Here is a 19838-nt window from a genome sequence, read left to right as displayed (position 1 = left end):
TGTATGTATAATGTTTAATAGTGTTAAGGAAAGTACTATCATAATAATGGCCAGTATACCCGATTCTCAAAACATTACTTGTACAATAAGAATTAGCACCTTTATGTGAACTACAAAGCATTCTCAGGTGAAATCTCACTTATCCAACCTCAGAAGCTCACAAAGTAAAAAAAGAAAACCAGCTACCAGAAATTTAACACCATTTTCTTTTGTTTTTGAAAAAGAGGCATGTCATATGATCAACCATAAATGTTTTATCTATAATTGTTTTTATCTACTTTATATTATAATAACATCATCCTTCTACATATACTGCATGTGTACAGAACGCCTTGTGTAAACAGTGCTATACACTCCTCCAGAATATACTTGTACTGCTCAGTTCTCCATATATTATGCCCCTTTTCCCTTCATATGGAGATAAACTCGTCTTCTCTGCGTGTAATAAGCAAGTCTGACTGGTCAATGCATATCTGACTCGTTGTGGGGATCAGTAAAATACAGAGTTGCTGCGCTTAACTATGTATTGGAGGAGGATCTACGGGGCACTACAGAGGGTTGTTCACATTTCGGATATAAAACTTTGCCGTTAGATGGGGTACATAAAAGAAAACCTACTCTTCCATGGGTAACTGAACAAAATAGAATTTCACCTTAGATAATATGAGATACATCATAGATACATGAAATAAAGTATCCTTATACTAATAACCATCTTTGATTATTCTAACAAACAAAACAGGCATCATAAAACAGTGCCGTTGGATGAATTGGGAATCTTTCCCAGACAAACATTATGCCATGTTTGGATCTTTTAGGGCTCACTTGCAAGCCTCTTCATCTCATGAACCCACATGTCCATCTTACAGAAAAACTCCTCCCCAGAGATAGCATCCAAGGCAAGCATCCCCAAATTGTTTTGAGTGATTTCATGGCTACAGGATTTTAGCCCATTAATCAGCAGATATTCTCCCATGATGACTTCCTAGCAGTAGTGACGAGATCAGAGCAGAGCAAAGCAGCAGGGGAGCAGAGCAGAGCAGAGCAGAGCAAAGCAAAGCAGCAGAGGGCAGCAGAGCAGAGCAGAGCAAAGCAAAGCAGCAGAGCAAAGCAGAAGCAAGAGCAGAGCAGAGCAAAGCAGAAGCGAGAGCAGAGCAGAGCAAAGCAGCAGCGAGAGCAGAGCAGAGCAAAGCAGCAGCGAGAGCAGAGCAGAGCAAAGCAGCAGCGAGAGCAGAGCAGAGCAAAGCAGCAGCGAGAGCAGAGCAGAGCAAAGCAGCAGCGAGAGAGCAGAGCAGAGCAAAGCAGCAGCAGAGCAGAGCAGAGCAGAGCAGGCAGCAGAGCAGAGCAGAGCAGAGCAGAGCGAGTGAGAAACCTCCATCCCAGAACCCTAACATGTTTCTAGAACCCAGACAATGAACAACCTTCTACCTCCTACGAGACTGCTGTCCCATTAGCTCCATTGAGTCAGTGTCATTTACTACACCCTTGGATATTTCAGCACTTTCCCCTCAGAGCAGTGGTTCTTCAACACCTTGTCACTTCACCAGAAAATGTTAGACCTATGCCTAATGCACCAGCTATACCACTTGGTAAAAGGGAGAAAAGGTTAAAATGAGCATAAAAAACAGGAAATGAAGCAATTGCCAATTTAAAAAGGAGAAAGAAAAAATTAAACGCGAAAAGTCAAGAAAGGACGAAGAGAAACTAGTAAAGAAAAATTCAAAGACATCAGTCATAGAAAGATGATGTCCAACCTTTAAACCAGAGACTCATCAGAACTATCTGATAAAGCGGATATGAACAGTGAACAATTTAATGTGATTTTAAGCAGTTGTATATAAGCAATTGATAATTAACACTTGCCCCTGGAAAAAAATAAATAATAATAATAATAATAATAATAATAATAATAATAATAATAATAATAATAATAAATAATAATAATAAAAAAAACAAGAGTAATATTGGTTTTACTAACATCTTATATTACATTGATTTTGGCTTCCTTTATTAACTGTTTAAAATATTTTTCTTCCCTCAAAGTGAGTGTTATACACTATGGAAGAAAAAATATATAACTATAATGCTGGTGTTAAAAGACTGGAAATAAAATTACGAGACAATAACACGAGTTGCGAGAGCCGTTGGCTTGACTACTTGTCGTTTCAAGTGGGAATTTGCAGGTTAGGCTGCGAGGGCTGTGTGCCTGGCTGAGACTAAAAATAAAAGGGAAGAGGATCCTTAGGACACTGAAAATTGACAGTAGTACCTGGCAGTGTGAATGTGCATGTCCGAGGGAGACAATTGAAAAGTATACGGCTTCAAGATACAGTAGCGACTAAGATGATCCGTTTGATATTGCAGGGGAACCAGGTCTATAGGAGATATTAGGCTCTGTATACAGGTGGTGGTGCTGTAGCAAACCAAAGTGACTTGGTACTATCGTCAAGTGTAGATCCCGAGTCCAGAAATTCCGAGACTCGAGATGAACTCAGACGTGGGCAGAAGCAGTCAATGAAATGGAACAGGAATTAGCAAATCTGGGGAGGGAGGTTGAACAGCTGAGGCAAGGACCAATGAGCAGGATGCAGCTCGAGTTGTGGTGCCGGATTCCATGGGGAGGCATGATATGGAAATGGTGCAAAGAGGTCGTTTGAGTCCAAAATGGAGCAGAGAGCAATCCAGGGAGATGCCACAAAGGAAAACTTTCCCAACAAGGGGAACGCAGAGAAGATTGCCCAAATGATGACCTCTGAACCTATCTCATGGGAGGAATTCAAGAGGGGCATTCTAGCTCAATTCTTTTAGAAGAACAAAGTTTGGGATGAATGAATGCTTAAGGGATGCTGAAAGACATCGGGACGAGTCTTTCAAAGACTCGCTAAATAACGACAAAGCTATCCAGATGAATTTCACTCTCAAGAGTGGATATGTCATTCTCCATAACCATGAGAACTTTGGCTACAACTATGGTTGGCTGTGCTTTGGTACATCCCTTTCTTCTCCTATTCTGTACTTAAAAGTTCCAGTCAACCGTATGTCCCAGATTTTAACCACTGAAACTGGGAAGGCTTAATTGGCAGTTTTAAAGCAAAGCAAGAATGGCCAATGGAACATTAGAGACCTCTCTTGGCAGAAAGGGAGTAAATACTTATGTGATGTCCATGGATGGAATAATTCGCATTCTAAGGACCGAAGATGCAGCCCCAAAAGAACTATCAGCAGGTGGAAGAGCCAAGGTGGGCCAAGAGGGCCAAGGGGGTTCAACCTCCACATGAATCACCATCAACCAGGGTCAGACCCAAAACTCAAAGCTTGAATGTTTCTTCTGTGAAGAAGAGGGGCACAGAAGTTAAGACGCTGGCAGAGTCAAAAAACTCTTCAGCCTCGTCCCAAAGGGATGACAAGCAGAAGGAATTAAAACTAAAAGATACAATACAGGCAGGAGCTGAATGCCTCTTAATTCCTATTATGGAGTAGGTGAAAGAGATGAGCCACAAGGATCCATGGAACCTTCCTTCTCCACTTGACCCAAATAAATTGCTCATAAGTGGAATACTTGAAGAACCAGTGAAGGCACTAGGAGAGGCCCAAATGACCTTCAACATGGGAGTAAAGGTATTCTCTCACAAGTGCCAACTATTTCAGGATGAGATCATTAACTTTCCAGGGGACTGAGGTTCTTTTTGACTCATCTTTAATGCCCCAGTATAAATTACAATTAGATTTTGATAAATGGAGAATTTGTCAAGGACCTAAAGTCCTGTAGAAAGGTATTTTAAACCAGGAGGAACACAGACTGGTTCAATCACCTAAGGTGGAGGGGGGGAGGGGGGGGGGGGAATCACCAGATGACCGAGTTCAGAGGACCAGAACAAAGAATCCAAGGAAGATGGATCAAATGGAATCGTGAATATGCTGTGGTTTTGTTGGAAAATGTCACTGTGCCTCCAGGTAAGGTAGCTGTATAAACAATCTCTCAAAAGAAAAAAAGGTGGAAAAAGGGAGGATGGAACTCCAATAATGGTAAAAGGAAATCTACTGGAGAATTGGGTTATCATTCTTGTTATAAGCAAAGCAGAGGATTAGGTGAAAGTCCTAGCTTGTAACTAGGGTAGAGTACCAGTATTAACCCACTAAAAATGGGAGGATAGTCCAGGCATTCCCTATGAACATACACAATTGGAACTGTTGGGAATTTAGACAAGGGCCACATTGAAAAGCAGAAAGAATTGGCTAATTCAAAGGTAAATGCTGTGATACTGAAGATCGACACTCAACAGGTTAAAATAGGTCAAGATCACATTTTCACCGAGGATCACTGTCAGTAATTATTGGAAGAATTAAAGGCTAATAATTGAGTATTTTTTTACACATCAGAGGAAAGATGCAGAAAGGGTTTTGCAAGACTTTCAGGTAGGCTTTAATTTGAAGGAGCCATTGGGGAAAACAAACTTGATTACTAATTGAATAGAGACTTGTATACATTATATTCCACCCAGGTTTAATACCCTATGCAGTACAATCAGCTGTGAAGGAAAAGGTCCAAGCCTTGATGGACCAAGCCCATACAAGGGTCAGTTCATTGAAATGGGATGCTCCAAATGTCTTAGTGAAAAGGAAGGATAATTCACATCCAAGGCTGTGTGGGGATTACTGGGCTCTGAACGCTGAAACGAGCCCAGAGTTTCATCCTTTACCTCTAATGGAAGGTCTTGTATCAAGTCAGTCAAACTAAGTGGTTTTCCACACTAGATTTAAAGTGCCACTACATGAGGGTTCCAAGGAGATATCAGCATTCACTATGCAACTAGGACATTACAAGTATAATGTTATGCCTTTGGGATTGTCCAAAGCCCAAAGGACATTTCACAGACTAATAAACAGTGTTCAGTGGCAGGTTGGAAGGGACTGCCATTATTTTTGGTTGATAAAGCAATATATATAAAAGACAATGAAACTCTTATCCATATTGGCAGAAGCTTTACAGAGTGATACAAGCTGGGCTGAAGGCCAGTCCTGAGAAATCACACCTATTTCAAAAAGGAAGTTAATCTTCTTGGACAAGGGAATGTGAAGCCTATGCTAGACAAGTTAGCAACAGTACATAATATCCCAAAACCAAAGAAGCGTAAAGAGGTATGGAGATTTTTAGGGTCAAGTGGCTATTGTCAAAGATTTGTGAATAGATATGCCAAGAAAGCCAAAACTTCGGAGAAAAATCCTTTCTTCTGGAGTGATAAAGAAACCATTTAATGTTCTTATGGAAAACTTGGTAACAGAACCAGTACTTAAAGTATCTGATTTCAGGAAGACTTGGTACCTGACTACAGACACTAGTCAAGCTGCTGCTGTTGCAGTACTTGCACAAAGGTCAAAAAGGCCAGTTTTGCCTTAATGCATACTAGAGCCAACAGCTGAAGGCAAATTTAAACCTTTGGTGTGGAGATTGGAAGAAGTGGTCCTGTAAGACAACAGATCACTTCATTGGCTATTCCACAGGGTAAAGGATGGTAATGCAAGTTATGAGATGGCCTCTAACTGCTCAATCCTATGAGGCAAAAATTATCTACCATCCAGTAAAGTTCAATTCAGCAGATCTATCCAGGATTGGAGTTTCCAAGGGAAGTGGAGCGTATCTCACAGATAATCATTGGCAAAGCAGAGAACTGTCAATTTGTCAGGAGAGATGCCTGAGGAGGAACAGGATAAGGAGGAAGATGGACACCCTCGTCATAGAAGAGATGATCAGAGAGCAGAGACAAGATCCTCTATAAGGACCTGTAATCCAATCTCAAAAATAAGAAATCAATTGGTAGAAGGTGGATCCGAATTTCAAGGTAAAGACTTCTTTATGGACCAGAGAGATTCAACACCGGAATTCGATGAAGGAAGTCGAGGAAGTGCTTTGCGCGCCATGCTTAGTTTCCAAAGCTCTAGCACTAGTTCATTTAGCAGCATTGGGAGGCCATGGGGCAGAAGATACAAGTTCAGTGCAAAAAAGGTTATTCACTTGGCACAGAATAGATAAGACACGTTCGTAGGTATTGTCAACACTGTCTTGCATGCCAAAGGCCAAAGGTTTAAGTGTCGAGATCATCCCTTAACTCAAAGATAAAACTGCAGTAGTAGAAGCAGCTAAGAGTATATATTCAATATTCCTGAAATATGGAATTGCTAAGATGGTATTAACAGACTAAGGAAGGGAATACAGGAACAAGTTTCTAAAAAGGTGTATGGCAAAGACATTAGGGTTTGATCAAAGAATTGTGGCATATCACCCTGTGTCGAATGGACTGAGAACTAAATCAACAGGTATAAGCATTTTATGTGGTCTAGTGGATGGTAAGAAACACTACTGGGATCTGGATTTGGCATAAGCACAATTGGCTTTGTATTCAGCCTGTCATAGTGCTATTGGATGTAATTTTTTGCAGGGATACCAAAAATGCCAGCAGAATTTTGGACAAGACCCACCACAAGTTATATATAACACCAAGGGGAAGATTTTGGGCCCACAAACCAAAGATCCAGGAAGGGCTTAAATACAAAGGAAATCTGTTAAGGGTACGTGAAAAATGTAAAACTCAAATGAAAAAGTCAAAAGATGCTTCATTGAGAGCAGGCACAACAGTTTGTGAGACATTAGAAAGGGGATACTAAATTATTGCCCAAATGGGTTGCCAAGAAGTTGAAGATATAAATATCTGTTGAGGGATTTACAATCTAGAAGGTTTAGAAAAGCCCATTAGGAAAATATGAAGGTGGCTTTGGAAGCAACCGTACCTAAAGCACTAGCACCAGGAGCTAGGAAACCATATCCAGAAATGAGACCTGGAAAAGAGTCAATCATCCCTGAAGGTACTCAGGAGGAAAAAGGACCTTGTGAATTATCCCAGACTAGTTGGTATAGGAAATGAATTGGCACATGCAACGAAAGCTCAAACTTCAAGGGAAGTGAATGAGAGACTGGATGCAATTGTAGAGGGGGATTCCAATAATGAGTATTTTTCAGTAGTTGCCAATGATCTTTGCAATACAAGATGTACACAGTTTTGACAGGGTTTTATAATGATTGCATGGGGACCAAAAATCAGACTAACTAATGTTATGGCATGCACACATGACACACACCAAACAACACCTATATCACACAAAATTTTTATGGGGGGACGCGGTGTCACAAAGGGAAACAAGTTTTTTGGTTCATAGCAATGCTTGTGGATTTCTAAAATGGTCAATGGTCAATAAAAACTAATGTAGCAGACAAAAGGTCGCACAGCATTATGGTAAAGTATTGTGCAGAAAAGGGTAAATACAAGTTAACAATCTGGATAAGTCAACAGAAGGGAATGAAAAAGAGAATTAGTATTTTGTTGAAAATTTTTCTGCCACGTCAACATTAAAAAAAAAGTCACTAGCAGCAGATTCCAAATAAACTGATAGCAGGAGGGTAAGGAAGTGATATGACAAAAGGTTACATGGAGTTATGGTAAAAGGGTTGAAAAGGGTTAGGAACGAGTTTAATTTGGGTAAAGCATATTGATTACATATATTATCTGTTACCAACTACCATTTTCCAATTTTTTCTACCAACATCAGATGGAATTAGTTTCAAACTACTCATTTCCTACACTAGCATGGGAAGACGAGGAAACTTTACCTAGATTAATGGCACTGGTTTATTAATATTTCATCATTTTGCATACTATTTTAGGTGTGTATAGTTTTATTATTTTTCATTTTTTGTTCAATTAATTAATCACATTCCTTGTTACTCTAAAAACAAGAAACTAAAAAAAAATAAATAACTACAAAATAAAATATAACTTTCATTTACGCCCCTTTTTCTCAATCTAGTTATAAAAAAATTAAATAAGAAAAAAATACACACACACACACACATTTTATACCACCATGTATATATTATATTATATATATATATTAAAATTATATTAATTTATATATAATACATATATAATTAAAGGGTAAAAATATATTATAATATATATATATATAAATATATATAATATATATAATGATAATAATATAATATATTAAAATTAATATATAATATAAATAATATAAATATATATATAGTATAATATAATTAAATATTTTTTTAAATGTTTTTTATAAATAATAATGGGGTATAATTTTAATATATATTGAATTATAAAATATTTAATATAAAAATATAATATTTAAAAAATAAAAAAGATATAAATTAATATATATTATTTTTAACATAATTACATTTAAATAACAAAAAACAAAATAAATAAATAAATATATAAAATACAAAAAATAAAATAACAAAAAAATAACAAATAATTAAACAAAAATAAATATACAACAATTATAAATTTTACAATATAATAAAAACAATAAATAATAACACCACAACACACACAAAATAACACACACCACACAATAATAACACACACAACCCCCTATATTCAACACACACACACATTAAACACACACACCACACAAATTACAACACACACACACATTAAACACACACACACACACACCACCAACACACACATAATAACAACACACACACACACCACACACACCATAAAACCACCACACCACCACACACACACATAATAATAAACACACACACACACACACCACACATATAATTTCACACACCCCCACACATATATTACCAACACACACACCATATATATACAACAACACAAACACATAAATACCACCATAATACACACAACTAATACACACACATATATACACACACATATTCACACCATAATACACACACCCAAAAAATCACACCATTATACACACACATAACACACCAAAAACCCCATATAACACCCAAAATAAAACAATATACCAAAAACATATATACCCATATAACCAATAACACATATTACACACAAATTTAAAAAAAATTTTTAAATTTCATGTGTTAGTGTGATTATATATGTTTTAGTGTGTATATATTTTTGTTGGTGTATATAAATTTAAAACTTTTTTTTTGTGCTATATTCATTTTCCCAAATTAAAATATATTCATGAAAATTTTATTGTCAATATCAATTTTTTTATTCTTAGTTTTTTACATTTTTTAATAAAAAAATAGATGAATTTAAATCATGAACAAGTTTTTGGCCTCCTTCCTCCCCTTCAGCCAACCATCACCACCTTTAGCATTGCTTAGTTTCTACATTTCTAATAAAAAGTAGATGTCAATTAACATCATGAATCAAGTGTTGGCCTCCTTCCTCCCCTTCAGCCAACCATCACCACCTTTAGCATTGCTTTTATGCATATATACATTAACCCAATAAAAAAATGCTATGCCCATTTTGAATTGTTTGCGAAATGTCTCTGCACATAGATGGCTCTGCATGTGCTTAGCCACAAAGGAATTGGTTAGCAGACCCTGTGACCTTACATGATTTCACCTTTCCTTGAATTGGCAAGAAAATTTGTACTAATGCTATGAATATTGATGATATTTTTATTATAGACATTATAATTTAAATGTTTGACTTTAGTAACAGCAATACAAGAAAAAAATTTAGACAATCAAGGAAAAGGGTAAATGGTGACTTGGTACTAGTGGAGCCATCTATGTGTAAAAACAATTAAGAAAATTCAGGCCATGGGCATGGCATGTATGAATAATGGCCATGGCATGTATGGACATGCCATGCCCGTTGGTTTTGGGTTAATTATGTTAAGTTGACTTAAAAGGAGGCATAAATGCAATGCAATTTTCATATTTCTAGACAGTATTTTTATGACATGTCTAGATTTATATATGAAGTTTGGACGCATGTAATTAGACCCAGGTACATCTATGGACCTTTGCTTGTAATCTTGTATATGGCATTTGATGACATTGCACATTGATATAAGTTAATGAAGGTCCAAACAACACTTATACCAATATCAGAGATGATAATCAATGATTTACTAATTAGTGATTTCTCTTAAAAAAAAAAAAAAAAAAAAAAAAATGAGTTGTGTACATTTATACATGAAATATGCTTTCCATCGAGACTCCCTCATTATATGCTGCAGTTTATGTAGGGGTCTATGTGTACCAAATAGGAAGCACTAATGTTAAAAAAAAATAAAAGGATAACTAATATTTCGGTTTGGAATAGCTCTAGTGGTCGGTACTATCCACCGTCGGCAAATTTGTTTTCGATTTTAAATATGTCCTTTCCATTGTAATGAGTACTTCCAATACAAAGGCCACCCATGGTTGGAAATGTGAACTCCAGAAAAAACAGGTGAAATATTAATTATTCAACAGCCTTGAAAATTCTCGCTGTAAAACAAATCTATACATGTGCTCCCATAACTCTCAAAATATAATTAGTATATTGTAATCAAGCTAGAATCCTAATTATAACAATTTTGTGCTGATATTGCCATCCACAGTTCTCAATTACTTCATGATCAGATTTTTCAAAAAAAATTAAACTAGTAATTTCTGGTTTAGATTAGTTGTCTTTAGGATTTAATTCATTTATTAAATGTTTCAGACAGGAATCTACTTGCATATCAAAAAGAAAGATACCTTTACACAGTATGGTCCCTATTGAAAACAATTATGATCAACTTGGTAATAATCTCATCACTAATTGCTTTTTTGATATTTCTATTATTTCTTTGCTAAATTTCATATATAACTTTGAAATGTGTCTAGATCTCAAGGTCACGTTTTTAGTACTGTTTCATAAGCCAGCAGACCATCCCAGGTTTGTAAATTTCCAATACCTTCAGATCTTATTCTTACTTCCACAAGTGGTTTGGAGTTCACACCTCATACCATGCCGATATTTTAATTTTGGAAAAAAATTTATATGCATGGCCAAAAAATTGAAAATATAGTTTACCATGGCAGCCAGTCAAAAAAAAATAAATAAATAAAAAGGAAATTCAAGAATCACAGCAGGATACGACCTTCCTGTAGGGTTGATCAAAGTGAAGAATATTTTCTAGGTAGTTTAGGGATAAATTCGACCAATGGGATGTTCCAGCGCAAAAATCAATTATTTCTCTTCAACTTTTTGGAGGTGCCCCCCCCCCCCCCAAGTGGGAATGCCCCATTTAAATTGTACACGGGACAAATTAAATCAATTTTATACTCTAATATGCAAAAGAAACCGACTATCTACAACCACTTTTTGAATGATAAACAAGATGAGCAAGGTAGGCTTTCCTCAGGATGGTCCACTAAAGAGGCCTTCCCTAATAATGCCCACCTTCCAATACCATTATTATTAAACCAAATTTTTTGCAGGATGTAATCTAGTATGTAACTGCTTCTGTACATGTGATTTTTACCCTGCAACCACAAAGGTAGCATCATCCACCCAAAAGTATTAATAAGCATAGACTTTCATGGCCTGTGGTACCATTCAACAGTCGCTTAATTTTTTTTTTTTTTTTTTTTTTTTTTTTTACAATCATTTCAAAAATACAAAATACAAAGTTGACACTTAACATTTCATTTCCTATAAGATATATTAAAAAATACAAAACATATGAAAAAAGCAGCACTAGATGTCTGGAGACCCTGCCCCACTAACACCTCATAACCACCACAAGCACCAATGTTTGTAATCATTATCACAGAATGACCTGAAAATTGAGGTGTAACAGCCAAATCACCAAGTTATGAAAGGATTCCACATGGTCGCCTCCAGAAAAGGTAAAAAAAGACCAATGACAATTTTTACTCGTTTCTCTGCAACATTCAGAAGCAATGATTTAAGCCCAAAACTATTCCACTGGAAAATTTTTGTCTTGCCAAGCAAAGTATTCCAGACACTAATTACCAAAGCAATCAACATGCTTGGCACCACTATACTGTCAGGAACAACAAAAAGTCAAATTATGGATTTCAATCATTATAGAACACATTCCATGTACACTATTTTGTCACTTTGAAGACAGACATCGAAACTATTATGGAGAGAAATATCTATATCATTTGAATAAATTTACATTTCTTCGTGAAGCTAGTTTTAAGTCATTTCATTAACATTCCAATTTTTCATGTGATGTAGGCCAACTTGGGAGTTTGTACACATGTAAAAAGATCTTTAAATCAATCAAAATGCCCACTACAACTAAAAATACAACTGTTGAACATCTGGTTCACAGTACCAATAATGAAGGATATATACACAATTTATATATCCTCATTTAAATACCTCAACAACATTTTTAGAGAAATGTCAATGACTACAAAACATTGCCATCTATGTACGTATGTATGAAGACTTTAAAACAGCTGAAACTGATCTGACTAACATCTCGAATCAACCATCTGACCCTACCCTTCAGGCTGAACAAACTAAAATTCAATAAAATATAAAATCACCCAATCCAATCTGTAAGATATATATATATCTATATATATATATATATATATATATATATATATATATATATATATATATATATATATATATTTATATTTTCAAGGAAAAAATTCAATTCATATAAATACTATACCAAAGAAGCATGGGAACCTAGTTAAAATATTTGCACCTATAAAAAAATAATAAAAGTAAAAATAAATAAACTTATTTGCCTACGATCCTCTAATAACTTAATGCGTAAATGATATTTTCACAAACTATCAGTAGACTTGTGAACAGACATCCATTTCCAAAGCCACAAAAAACAATTACGACAAGGGACAAAGGCTCTCACCCACCACCAATACAAGTAAATACAACAGTTCTAACAAAGGATCTACATGAAATTATAACATTTTCAAATATGGAGATTCATATAAAATTTGTTTTTAAAAGACCTACTTTACTAATCTCAAATACTAGAAATATTTGTATAAAATCCATTAACATTAATCATGCAATAAATTTACCCTATATTGGATTCTGAAAAGGTAGAATGAATTTAGGCACATCCAATATGAGTAATAATCCTACAAATTTTATGAGAAAAGAAATCAAAATTTAATTCAACACACTGTAGTCTACCAATAACTTTTAATGTGAAATCATGCTTAAGATGAAAATATTAATACTATTAGTTCTGAAGTTATTTATCCGAAAGTACAGTCAATCAAAATTTGTACAATTAGAGAAACCAGTCCTTTGGTATCGCAAAACGCTTCACATTAGGCCAAATCTTGTCCAGCATATTCATTTACAATCTATGAACCACTGGCATATTGTTTGTAATGACTATTCCTTCACACTGTCCCTATGAGATATTTAAATGGATTAACAAAAAAAATAATTCTTACTGAAAATAATTGTTACTATACATATAATGTTCAAATGTATGGGGTTCAACAATCAAAATGCAAAACAAATTTTAAAATGCCACAACAGTAGCAATAGGCAATATAAATATGACCAAATAAACCCAATTATTAAACAAATTTAAATAAATAAAAATCAAACATTTTATGACATGTTCATACTATATAGAATTCATAAAGGTTGACTGGCAATGGTTAATGCCTCTACAAATAATAGATAACAAATCAAGTATTTAATCAATAAATGTTAAATGTCTGCACATCAAAAAGTAAAGACAAATCCCAGGAATTAAATATCTTGAACTTCAGTTCTTTGCCTATCAAATGAAGATATCTACTTCAGTTTCTACCGATATGAACATCTTATCAGATCTATGCATCACCTGATACCGTTTCTGCTTGTTCAATTTTAAAAACACACAAAAACAACACACACACAACAACACAACACACACACAAAAACAAACACACACAAACAACACACAACAAACAAAAAACAAACACACACACACACACACAAACAAAAACACCACACACACACACACAAAAAACAAAACACACACACACACACACAAAAAAACAAACACACACACACACACACACAAAAACAAACACACACACACACACCTTACTCAAAATAAAGAAACCAGTAGACAGACCACAGAAGCCACAGTACATTTGTCAAATCAGTCAAACTTTTCACACGCAAAAAAAACTCATTTAAGGATTTAATAATCAATCTTAAAAATATGCATTTGAAAATTACCTAAGATTATTAGGAGATAAAAAGGCCAATAAACTTAGTAGTTAGTGATTTTTAAATCAAGGACACCTTGAATTTAGTACAACTTGGAAACTGGTAAGTCAATTGTAAACAACCTGTACTATCACAAACCAAGGCTGTACCTATGGCACCATTTCCCCAGGGGAAACTGAATTGATTTTTGGGTCTTGGATGTCTAAAGGTTTTATTTTCTAAAATATTTAGTAATGACCTGGAGGGAAAGTTTTCCAGTGTACATTCTCTTTCCCCAAATGCTTCAAATGCCTTGTGTATGGGTCATAGAATCATAGGGTTATAGGATCATCGACAACAATAAATTTTGAAGCAGCATATGCAACCAACAGGGATGGAAACCACCCAGCACATGACAGAACATGTTAGATACAACTAAAAAGCCTAAGATACAGCTTTATCAAACAACTGAAGAAAAACTAAAACACGAAATAAACTACAGTAGAGGTCAGCAACTCAAATCAAGAAAATTGCCAAAGAGGGTAATAGAAATGGAATACAAATCCTAAATGCAAAATTATATTCTAAAATAATAACCAAAACAAAACATAACCTGCACAGAACACATCTATAAAAAAAAAAAAAAAAATGATTGAATTAATATAAATATAAACCACATACCATACATCCAACCCACCTGCTGGGAAATTAAGATAATGTAAACTCGTATGAACAATATGAATAATATAAAAATGGACACTCCCTACATGTCAAACCTAGACCACAAATAGCAATATGAAATTCAAGATGATCACTCTTGGATAGAGACAGTATTTTACATGTAATTTGTTTATTATTACAACTATTAAATCAAAAGTTCATAAACTTTCTAATTGCAGTTACTAACAAAAGCCACACTAGTCATAAGAAATAATATATGAATAGATTTATTCGGAGTGCCAGATCTAAACTTTGAAAATATACTTAGTGATATATTGGAGATTGATCATCTGTTCTTAGAAATGGAACAAATTGCTAAAATAAATTATTAATACAAGTATACAAATGAAATTTTAAAAGTTTACTGAAGAAAGAAAGAAAGAAAAAAAAAGTTTTACGCAAATTCCTTAATATATTTTATAGTCACCTATACCATTTTAAAGTATTTAGACCACATGAAATACAATGTGCATTTCAACAATGCACCTAGTCAAATCTTACTACAACAAAATTAAAACCATTTTCAAAACACCAGTGGTAAAAAAAAATCCTAATTTTTCAAAAAACAGTTTCATAATAACAGGAAGAGACCCTACAGATAGTAATCTAGATACCTAGGCAGAAACTTGTGTTTAGAAAAGTTGTTTGAAAGCCTAATAACAAGAATTAACAATGAGGATTTAACAAGTATCAAGGTACCTCATGACCATAAATCTTGCCATTAGGTTTCCTTGAGTAGCTACTCTCCCATGTGTGGCTTGTAGGCCCTGACCACTTGAAACTTGTGTAGTGTCAAGACTCCCTGCCTCCTTTTTGTATGCCTTTTTCCAAGGTATACATTTGCAATATGAGAACTTAGATCAAGATAGCAATAGAAAGTTTTCCTTGTATAGAAAATATATCTCTAGATAGTCTATAACTGCTATTTGTCTATACAATTAGGTAAAGTTTAACAATTACAGTTATCAAACAAATCCTTCAAAAGACTGTAGATGGTGCAGAGAAGAATGTACTGCAATTAACTATTTTGAAATGGATCAAGAAAAATGAAAAGTTGATGAAATTTCAGATTCCTGCTTCTTAGAACAGTAGCATTTAAACAGCAAGCCTACACGTGAGTGAGAAACAGTGACAAGTAAAATAATTTGGGAGACGGTAAAAAAATATGAACACTCTCGGTAATAAAAAATAATTATAAGATTACATAAAACTGAAAACATGCCCCAAAAATAACAATGGTACCCATTCCTGAAAAAACAATCCAGTATACCCTTTGCATATAGTTGATACAACCGAAACAAGACATTTTATGGTAATTCATGGGAAAAATATGGCCCATGGATGGTCCCATTATGGTACAGAATATTCCAATTACCATGCAGAATTGCTATGAGCATTGAGCAAGGATACAAAAAATTTTATATACAAACCACCCAACACCTAAAATTTTTGGTGAAACATTAAATGTCTTTGATCTTTTGCATTTTTGATAAACCAATGTATTACAATAAGCCACTTTCATTTTCCATTCATTGACTAAGCAAACAATAAAACTGGCAAATGCTACTAGAAACAAGAAAGTAGCACACTTGCTTCTATATTTTTTGGACAACTCCCTTTACTAAATTATCAAAACAAGAACAAAATACAACTTCCTTGACATTTGTTTATTTATATGGAAGAAGGTAAACAATTTATTATACTGTAAGTTCAATCTCACCACTGAAATGAAGCTACATTAGGTAAGTGAAAAAAATGACTGCATGTACGACCACCAAAAAACTAAACTAAAATAAAATATAAATTATAAAACTAAATATGACAATGGTCTAAAAGAAAAAATCTTTTAAATGATATTTTAAGAAACTAAATCAAAACCACTGGTAAATCTTTGGAGGGAATTTAAATATGGGAATCATCCTAACCATACTAAAAGAGGGAAATATTCCTACCTACAAAATAGAAGGAAAAGAGATCCTGAAGAGCATGGCTTTAGAAAGACCAAATCCTGTTTAACCCTCTCCCAACGGGTAGTATTCATAGTGGCCAGGGCCTCGCTGCTGGGGGCTTATATCATCACCCTAGCATGCACAACCACTTTTGCCCAATACCAGCACCCCTTGCCTTGTCTTCGTAATACTAAGAGCCTATGTTTTTTTTAATATTATTTTCTAAGGTCTCTATTTGCCATATTTCCTGATAAATAAAGACTGTAGGATATTTGTTGTTATATAGACTCCATAGTTGATCATTATTCGCTCTATAGTCTGAATAAAATAAGCAGTGGGTGGTATCAGAGTTTAAATCGTAGGTTGTATTTTTTTTTTGCATTTTTTTTTTTTTTTCACAAGTTTATATAACTTTAGTTTAACTGTCTTATATTATCACTTCCATATAGATAAAATTTTATGGTAAGTTTTTATAATTTTTTTTTTTTTTTTTTTTTTTTTTGGTCCAGGCATGCCATGGCATGTACGTACGTACCACCTGTCGGGAAAGGGTTAACACACTGAATATATACCAAGAGACCTAAATGAGAATAAACAAGTTAATGTACTATATCTAAACTTTGTAGAAGCATTCAACAAGATCAGCCATGCAATTCTACTCCACAAGATAAAGGACCTTGGAATCAGAAGCAAATTAAGAGTATCAATACACAATTACCTAACAAATTGCAACAAAACAAATGAATGTGTCATATGATTAACAATAATTCTCATTTATAATTATGCATTTTATCTACATATAATACTAGTAACGTATATATATTACACGAGTATGTAAACATTATGCAAACATTAGTGCTGTACAAGGATAAGGACACAAAGTTTAATAGCAGAAGACAAACCAAGGACCTAAATACTATTTGTAAAAGGGCAAGTGAAAACAACAGGACCTTCACTGCTAATTTTCAAATCTTGTCAAAATGGAAATCAATGACTCCAAAATTGGAATCTGTCAGGAATGGAATCCAAGACTTACAAAAACATTTCTAAAACAGGTTCAAAAGAGTTAACTGAAAATTATACATGGCAGTTATCAATTATTGAGAGACTAAAACATTAAGGTTTTACATTGACAATGGAAACTTGGCACCAAATTCAAGAGGCATAAGAGAAGGGAACCAAGACAAGACTACTCCAGACAGGTAAAAAAAAATCTTATTGTTCTTGGATAACTGCTCAAATTTTAAAAATAAGACTTGTTTTGTTAACCAAAGTTTATTCATTAATGGGCAAAGTAAATAAAAGTAATAGGAAGAACCGAGTTCTGTGGAAATATTTGAAAAGTATTAGACTAAAGGTTATTCATTACCAGAAACCTCCAAGCATGTTGGCTGAATCAAATTCTCTTTCTCAAGTACAGTCCTCAGTTCTTAGTAGTTAGAAGATAGGCAAGAATGGTCCAAGCATGAGCCACTATTAGGGCTCTAATATAAACTAACAGCAAAAACTAAGAGCAAATAAGAGCCTTTTGCACTCAGGACAAAACATTCCCTAAGCCAATTTTTTCATGACATGCCATTCACATCCAATGTTAACCCATTCCTGACGGGTGGCATGTACGTACATGCCATGGCGGGACTATCTGTCAGAGGCATGTATGTACATGCCATGGTGTATGTATGGAGATGCCACAAGTTATTTTTTGTTGCAATCACAGCAAAATATTTTTCTGCCAGCAAAAGTGTGATTAAGTCTTTTAACACTCATTTTTACTATGCAAAAAAAAAGCAACAAAACAACGATTTCGACTCAAATATGCTGCACACTGCTTATTTTATTCAGACTACAGACTGAATAATGATCAACTATGGAGTCTATATAACAAAAATACCCTTCAGTCTCAATTTATCAGGAAGTTTGGCAAGTAGAGACGTTTAGAAAATAATGAAAACTGAAAATACAACATATCTTCATAGTATTACGAAGAAACGGCATGGGATGCTGGTATTTGGCATGAGTGGTTGCGCATGCGATATAAGCCTCCGGCAGCGAAGCCCGGGCCACTATAAATACTACCCATCAGGAAAGGGTTAACAGACTTGACAAAGCTGCTCCAGATCTGGAGGAAGCATCTGACAATCATAAAGCAATCACAAAAATATAGTTACAGGAACAAAGATCTCAGAAGGAAAAAGAGCAAGGGGCCTACCACAAAGTTTACCATTAAGCTCTGTCAATTCAATGGTTACAGATAAAAACCTAAACAAAGTACCAAAGTACCATGCACAAAATCAATATTTAACAAACAAATAGGACTAAAAATAAAATAAGAACTAATATATGGTAACGTGTTAAAAAATCTATAACAATCAGACAGATACCATCAATATAAATTTATAATAAACTCAACTTCACTATCCTGTATTCTAATAACTATTTTCTTCAACATGGGGAGCAAGCAGTCAATGAAAATCTATATTTACTCAAAAACAAAAATTGATTATGAATAAAAAATTTTGGGACAGATATAATATTCAATTAATCAAAACAATTGATTGCACTAAGAATAAAATACTCTCCCCAGTAATAGCACTATATTCTCTTACAGGTAAGATGCCATTAAAAATATAGTAAAATGACAGGGAAAAAAAATATTGGAAAAACAGACATTAGTATCAGCTATTTTAGTAAAAGCTACCTTCTGAAAAAGATAAACCTGAACTATGGACAAAGTCTACAAACATTAAACTAAATGTTTAACAAGAAATAAAAAGAATTGACCAGCATCTAAGTAAAAAAGTAGTAACTGAAATTATGCAGGTTTTATCAGTAAGAAAAACTTAATACCATGCCCAAAACTCTCTTTCCTACAGAGCAGAGATGATGGAAACGCCAAAAGATTCAAAATAAATATCCCTAACAAACATAAAATAAAAAATAAAAATAAACAAAAAAACACACAAAAAAAACAAACATTCAGTGTCCCAAAAGGCGTTATGAAAGTGCCACGCAGAGACAACAGAAGCCGTCATGATTGTTGCCCCTTTGGTTTGTCAGAAATTATGATTATCACTGATGCCAGGATTTACAAAAAGGGCACTACCAGACATAATTAGCATAGCTGTAATAACATTTTTCAAAA

The sequence above is a fragment of the Penaeus monodon genome, chromosome 40, assembly GCF_015228065.2.
Source record: "Penaeus monodon isolate SGIC_2016 chromosome 40, NSTDA_Pmon_1, whole genome shotgun sequence".
In the NCBI taxonomy this organism is placed as follows: Eukaryota; Metazoa; Arthropoda; class Malacostraca; order Decapoda; family Penaeidae; genus Penaeus; species Penaeus monodon.
The sequence above is the reverse complement of the archived record's forward strand: the minus strand, read 5'-3'. Positions refer to the sequence as shown.